Raw genomic sequence first — 7,678 nt, 5'->3', positions numbered from 1 at the left:
GCACTCCATCCCCCTCCTCGGCGCGGGGTGCAGTCTCAGCCCTAGTCCAGCCTTCCCGGGAAGCCACAGCCCCGCCCCCTCCCCCAAAGGAGCCCCCCGCCCCGCCCCCCCGTTTCCACTGGCGGTGGCGGCGGCGGCTGGAGCGGGAGTCTGGGCGGCGGCTGGAAGCTTCATTCCAGCCCCCCCCAACCCCCACTCCTCCGCCCGCCGGGAGGCCGGGGCCCCGGCTCGGCCAGGGCGGCGGCGGGGCTGGGGCGCTGGCCCCAGGGCCGGCCGAGCGGGCAAAGTTGCGGAGACTCCGGCAGCCCCTGGAAGGAGGGGCGGGGAGGGCCGGTACGGGCCGGCCAGCCCGGACGGAGCCTTCCCCCAGCCCGGCCAGCGGGGCCAGGACAGGGAGAGGAGGGAGCGGTAGGAGGAGGGCGGGGTGTCCGGGCAGGGGGAGGGGGCGCGGGATCGGAGAAAGAGGGCGCAGGGGTCGGGGAGGACTCATGGTGCCAAGAAGGGCTGGGAGAGGGCACCTGGAGGGGGGAGATGGGAGGATATTAGGAAAGTTTCTTAGAATGGGGAGAATGGGATAGAGAGGAGAGTTAAGAAAAGTCTGAGTAATGGGGAGGGCTAGCCTGGGGCAGGAGGCAAAATGGGGTGCTGGGACGTGGGGGGGAGAGAAAGAGGGAGAGCATTTTGGAGAGCCTAGGGCAGGAGGCAGGATGGGGTGGTGGGTTGTGGGGAGAAGGAGGGCATATTGGAGAGCCTGGGGCAGGAGGCAGGATGGGGTGTACTATGTAGGATGAGGGAGGTGGGAAGGTGAGGGAGGATAGAGGGCGGATAGGAGAACCTGGAGCAGAAGGAAAGACGGGAAGGTGGGATGTGGGTTGAAGGTGGTCAGTTTTGAAGAGCCTGGGGCAAGAGTCGGGGGGGGGGTGAAGGAAGGCATTTTTGGAGTGCTGGGGCAGGAGGCAGGACGGGGTGGTACTATGTAGGGTGAGGTAAGGTTAGGGAAGAGAGACGGCAGAGCCGTCTTGGAGAACCTGGGGCAAAAGGCAAGATGGGGTGGTAGGGTACGCAGTGAAGGAATTTAGAGGAAGCCCACTTATCTGGTGGGGACTTCTGGTTGAGTGTGAGGAAAGACAGGAATAGGTAGGGGATTACTGGGGACAGGACAGGCCTTCTGAGTCCTCGGAGAATACCTACAATGAATGACACCATTAATGGTAGTTAAGGCTGAGATTACTTGTAAGGCTGTAAGAAGGGTGGTAGAAATATTATTATTCACACTGAGTTTCAGAGGGCTTGACTGGCCCCCATGTTGTGGAGCTAAGTGTCAGATATGGTTTATGAACCTAGACCTACTGAATGTTGGGGATTCCTATTATAGCTCTTTTTTGCTCTGGGGAGGGGGCTTACAGGGTTGCTGTTGTGTAGTGTCCGCCTTCATTCCCTTTTACACCCATCCACATTTAGCTCAAAATGGGATTGTCGGCACATACTCCACAGGAGATTATCTTGGAGCAGTCCAAGGCCTGGGAGGTAGCCAATCAGCCTGCATGAGTTTGGAGGTTTAAAAAGTTTCTGCATGTTGTTTTTTTTTAATTAAACTAGAAAAGAATTTTTTTGAGCATTTTTCTTTTCATAGAATTGTGCCACAGAATGTTAGGACTGGACAGAACTTGAGAGCTCAAGTTTACCTTCGTTTTATCGATGAAGAAACTGAGCCACAGGGAGGTTCTGTTTAATGACTTGCCTATGGTCAGTCAGTCAGTAAATTTCACAGCTGGAACATATTTCTTCTCAGCCTTGTGCTCTGCATTTGTGTATCTTGGATCTGGAGCTTCTGTATCTCTTCCTTGTTTGAGAAAGATGCAGTTCCCTTCCCTGACCTCTCCCCAAGAATTCTTGCAGTTTCTGTGACTGATTAGAGCCTTTAGGAAAATGGGAGAGGCCTCTGGCTGCCATCTTTGTAGGTGGGGAAGCAGGATTATGTCCCCAAACATGACTGAACTTTTAAGCCTTTTCCTGCCTGTATCACTAGAATTAGATAGAAACATCTGGGGGCCTGCTTGTACTTGGGGAGAGGGGAAGAGTCTAAAAGTACCCCCTTAAAGCCTTTGTTCTATAAGATTCCACTTCTTTTTTTTCCTTCCTGCTCCCTTCCTCCCATTCTCTGCAGATATCTGATGGCAGAGATCCCACTTCTTCCAAGCAGCTTTCCTTGACTAGCTCAGAGGAAGCATAGATTTGTGCTCAAATCCATCTTATGCAACAATATTTATTTCCCTGGTAAGTATATCCATAGAGACATTCCTATGTATCACATTATTGAGAAGTATAGTTAACTTTTCATTATTTATCCAGGGGATGAGAGTAGCATTACAGAGAGCTAAGTTATAGCTAATAGAAAACAGTTTAAACCCCTAGACCATTTATTTATATTTGGCTTAGGAATGCAGTCAGAGAGACAGATATTTATACTCACCCCCTCCCCTCTGACCCAGCCCTGGTAGTACTGACTCAGCTTGGGCCTCCATGGGGAAGGAGGGGAATCTGGATGATGAAAACTCTCCTGATTAAGGTTAACTGTAACAGTCTGGGGTTTGTGTTTGCCTCATCTCAGTTAGCCTTTAAGCTGCTTGTGGCCATATCTCCCTTCTAAATCAATAAACAGATACTTATGAACAGGTATTACCTGTTATATGCCTGACCTGTGTTGAATACTCAGGATGTAAAGAAATCCTAAGACCCAGTCCTTAATTAGGCTGAAACCTGTTTAGGAAGATACATGTGCTTGTGCATGCGCACTTGAGACACACACACACACACACACACACACACACACACACACACACACACACGCACTGTGCCTAGCACCAGGTTAAGTGCAGTGGGGGATGCAGAACCTTACAATAGGGTCTTTCCCATTCAAGACCTTGCAATCAAATTGTGAAAGAAGATTTGCTAACAGGAAATGAAAGAACACAGGAATCTCCTCCACTACTACCACCACCACTTTTGTCTATCATACAACCCAGGGGTTATGCCTGCACATCATTGGTGATCGAGTTGCCCTTAGCGTGGCATCTGAACGCTTACTCCCTTTGGCTCCAACCTACCTTAGTTACTAGTATCCACCCATATGAATCTTCTCCAAGTTAATTCATTATCCCCTGAAGATGTGACCCAGCACTCATTTGGCACTTTATTGTTCATTTTTTAACTGTTTCATATATGTTGTCTACCTCGATAGACTGAAGGCTTCTTCAGCCAGGAATCATAGCACAGTGCTGGACATATCTCAGGTGCTCAGTGAATGTATATCAAACTAATGAATTAATGATGGGTGTCCACTGGCTTCAAAGGAAGAGGGTCATTCCCAGCTTCTCTAGAATGACTGCTCATGGAAGCCTCTTTTTCCACAGGAAGACCACCAGATCACCTGTTGTCTGTAAGCAGCGAAGACATTTGCAGGAGGACCAGAAGACAGGTCAGTAGGAAGTTAGGAAGCCTGTAGTGTAAACGCTGTCTAATGGTTTGCTTACTTCTTGATTGGGTAGTAGGGGATGAGAAAATCCCATCTTCTTAGTAGGGGATGGAATGACTAGGTTTTGGGGACTTGTAGGGAGAGAGAATATATACCCTCAGTATTTCTAATTAGGAACTAATACCATTGTTAGCTTGTACAGTCATTCTAGCCTTTGCCGACTGTTCCAACTATATGGAAGGAGCAGAGGGAAGCAGGAGAGGCCTGTTAACTTCCTGCTTCCCACCCTTGAAAACCCTGGGGGAGCCAGAGTGGAACAACTGGGTGGAATACCCAGGATGCCTGGTCACTGGGTAGAATTTGCAGGGAGTCAAGGCCACTCCTTCTCTTCTCCCTTCTCCTCCATCCCCTTCATAGGCCTCTTGGTAAACTTCATGCAGACCTCATGATGTTCTCTGCCACCCCCCCCTCCCCCCCCTGGGTAACCAACACATTTTTTGCTCCTTGGTGGCTTCTTGCCAGGAAATTTGCTTCCTTGTGAGTCCCAGCAGGGTGGCCTCAGAGTGGAGCAGGGAATAGTTGAGTCTTATGTTGATCCTGAGTTGTAGTAGTTTTGCACATTGCCTGCAGGTCTGGTACCCACAATACCATCTTTGTTGTCCCTGCAGAAATGTTGGGCAGGTCTCCTCCTGGGCTGCTCCCTGGGACTGACCCAGGGGAGCTTTGGTTTCACGTACTTGCAGGCTACGTTGCAAAGGAGTGGGAATGTGTGAGTTCCCGTTTTAAGAAACTCTCCCTCCTCACCAGTGGTCTCAATGGCTATCAATTTTCAGCTGTGCTGCTTTGGGATTTGGGGTGCTGCCTATGTTTGGGTAGTCAAATGCAGCCGTGCAACCTGGCATGGATCTGAAAGAAATCAGGCCAAGCTGGAAATCAGGATGTGGATAAAGAAGAACTTGAATATGAAAGGAAAATTATACTCACTTTAGTGGTACTAGCTTTCTTTAGATTTTTCGGGCTTTTGGTCTTTGGGGGAGAGTGGCAACATCTTTAATTTGTGGAAGGGTTTGGAATGAGTGCAGAAACTTGAATCACCCAGTTTCTGATGGAACCAACTCGGACAAAACTCTGAGGAGAACTTGAGTGGGTCTTCACCACCCTGCAAGATCAGACAGCACCGGAAACCATTACTTCTCTTCCTGTCCCTCTCCATTCTTCCCTCCCCTGAGTGTTTGATCTCAAGATCCTAGTGCCTGAAAAAAGCCTCTGTGGTCTTTTGTTTTTTGTCCTTTGCTGTTGGGTATGAGGGTTTGAAAGGCACCAAGTTAATAAGTAATCTTAAAAAAATGCTTTCAGTTGAAAGCTGGGGGATGGGGGGAAAGAGCTTGTTTACAGAGATGGTATGGGTCACCTGGCTAGTAATCAGGTCTTTGTATTCCAATTGTAAATCAGTGGTGGGCATGTTTTAATTATAAATCAGTACTTAAATTTTAACTGGATATTGGAGGTGTCCAAGTTATCATCTTGGATGGACCCTGGCCTTTCAAGTGAGTAAATTTAACATCATCTATGGTCAAAAGTTGATTATTTAACCTGAATTTCCCTCTTCCCCAACCCCCAGGCATAAGAGTGTACCTGAGTATCTATTTGTAGGATAGAACTGGGAAGGGATTGGGGACCAGAAGTGTGAGTGTAAGTATGAGTGTATGTGTATGTGAGTGTTGTGTCTGTGTATGTGGCTGCCTTCTGGCATATATAGTGTTTTGTTTGACTTGGAGTCAAGAAGACCTGAATTCAGATCCCACTTCTGACAGTAGTTGTGTGCCATAGGCAGCCATGGACAAGCCACTTAACCTCAACTTTTTTATTTGTAAAATGGGGAAAATTATAATTGAAATAACTACCTTGGGTAGGTTGTGAGGTGCTAACGAGTTGTATGTATGAACTATTTTTCAAATTCTAAAGCCCTATGCTTTTATTCATCATATACATACCTATTTTAGTGGAAAGAGGGCTAGATTTGGAGTCAGAGGACTTTGGTCAGAATCCTAGCTCTGCTGATACTGAGTGGCTGTGATATCTCTGGGCTTCTGTTTCCTCGCCTATAAAATGAAGGAGTTGAGTTAGATTATCTCTAGCGTCTCTTTAGTGCTAAATTTGTGATTTTCTTATTTTGTCCCCTTCCTCCACCCCATTAGTATGGATATTCTGTGATATTTTTTTAAATTTAATTTTTTTTCAATCAAAACATTTCTTTTTTTCTCGTTCACTCCTCAACCTAATTAATCCACACACATACACACACACACACATTCTTGTAACCAATATACATAGTTAAATAAAGCAAATAAAGCAAATTCCCTTACTGGCCCTGTCCAAAAATGTATGTCTTAAATTGCATTTTAAATCACTTTCAGAAAGTTGGCATTTCCAAAATTCTACAAAGCCAAAGCTGTGTTGGCAGCTGTATTCAGGGAACAGGAAAGGGAAAAATAATAGAGGAAAAAGAGACAGGAAATACTTGAGTAGGGTGCAGGGAGGGAGGGGCATGAGCCATATTAATTTTGAATGGTAATATGACTGTTTTAAGAGAATGATACACAGGGGCAACTAGAATAGAGCTTTGCACTTGGAGTCAGGAGGACCTTAGTTCAAATCCAGCCTCAGACACTTGACACTTACTAACTGTGTGACCGTGGGCAAGTCACTTAACCCCGATTGCCTCACTGAAAAAAAACAAAAACAAACCAGAGATCCTTTCTTGCCAATTATTGTGTCTGTGCGTGTTGTTCCCTAACTCTGAAAATTGTGCTGGAAGTGTTAGTGGCGTCAGATACTAGGATAATAATCAGCAGCATTTGCATAATGCTTTAAGGTTTGTAGAGTACTTTACAATTATTGTTTAATCCTCACAACAATCAGGGCAGTAGGTGCTATTATCATCCCCATTTTTCAGATGAGGAAAATGGGGCAAGTAGAGGTGAAGTGATTACAGCTAAGTTAAGTGTTTGAAGTTGGATTTGAACTCAGGTCTTCCTGCCTTCAAGTTCAGAACTTCAAGTTCATCTACTGTGACTTCTCAGGGATGATCTTGTGGTACCTGTCCATACCTGTGGCTATTGAATCACAGGGAGGAGGGAACTCACTACCTCTTAAAACAATTCCATTTTTGGGTAGCCCTGATTGTTAGAATACACTTATATTGAGCAATTTTCACTCATTGCTTCTAGTTCTACCCGCTGGTGCCAAGCAGAATAAGGCTTACTCTCCTTCTATGTGTAACCCTTCACATACTTGAAGACCCTTTGTATTTTCCTCATACATGTTGTCGTCTTAAGACTAAATAACCTTAGTTTCTTTGACTGATTCTTGTATAGCATGGTCTCCAGTTCTCTCACCATCCTGGTCACACTTGTGGATAGGTTCTAGTTAGAACAGGTGCTTATTAAACACCTACTATGGGTGTGCTAGATCATGCAAGACAAAAATGAAACAACCCTTGCCCTCAAGGAGATTATATTCTTCTTAATGTGAACCTTAAAGTACTGTATATAATGTTAGCTTTATTATTATTTTATTGAGGGAAACAACATGTATGGAAATAAATAAATGCAAGGAAAATAATTTCAGGGCTGGGGAACATCATTAACCCATGGGGATAGGAGAGGGCTTAAGAAAGACTTTATGTAGGAAGTCATACTTGAGCTGAGTGAGGAGCTAGGGAATTGAAGAAGTGGAAGTGAGGTGGTGTAGACACTGTGGACAACCAGCCTGTACAGAGTCATGGGAGTGGGAGATGCAATGTTCCCCTTCCCCCTCATCTTTATTTATTTGCTCTTTAAAGTTATTTCTTTATCTTTATCATTCTTTCTTAAAAATAAATTTTGAGTTCCAAATTCTCTCCCTCCCCCCAGCCCCTCCTCCATCCGCTGAGAAGACAAGCAATATGATCTCAATTATACATGTGAAATCATGCAAAACATATTCCCATATTAGCCATGTTGTGAAATAAAAAGTAAGAAGATGAAAGAAAGTGAAAAATTATATTTGTTTGTACTGGGAAGTTCATCAATTTTCCCTCAGAAGGTGGATAGCATTTTTCATTGAGAATTGTCTTCAGAGTTGTCTAGGATCATTGTATTGATCAGTCGAGATGTCTTTCCCAGTTGATCATCATTACAATAATGTATTACAGTGTACAGT

General features: G+C 45.5%; 1 protein-coding gene across 2 annotated transcripts in view; it reads left to right on the top strand.

The window, feature by feature from the left end:
* Positions 1-305: 305 nt before the first annotated feature.
* The window catches only part of TSPAN9 (tetraspanin 9), a 229,800-nt gene continuing 222,427 nt past the window's right edge, over positions 306-7,678 (top strand). For both annotated transcript variants that reach the window (XM_027856405.1, XM_027856406.1), the window contains exons 1-3: positions 306-408; positions 2,168-2,277; positions 3,414-3,478. The gene's annotated coding sequence lies outside the window, so the exon portion shown is untranslated. The remainder of the gene's footprint in view (positions 409-2,167; positions 2,278-3,413; positions 3,479-7,678) is intronic.

This window comes from Vombatus ursinus, unplaced genomic scaffold (genome assembly GCF_900497805.2).
Source record: "Vombatus ursinus unplaced genomic scaffold, bare-nosed wombat genome assembly UNPS02011431.1, whole genome shotgun sequence".
NCBI classification, from domain to species: domain Eukaryota; kingdom Metazoa; phylum Chordata; class Mammalia; order Diprotodontia; family Vombatidae; genus Vombatus; species Vombatus ursinus.
The sequence above is the reverse complement of the archived record's forward strand: the minus strand, read 5'-3'. Positions and strand labels throughout refer to the sequence as shown.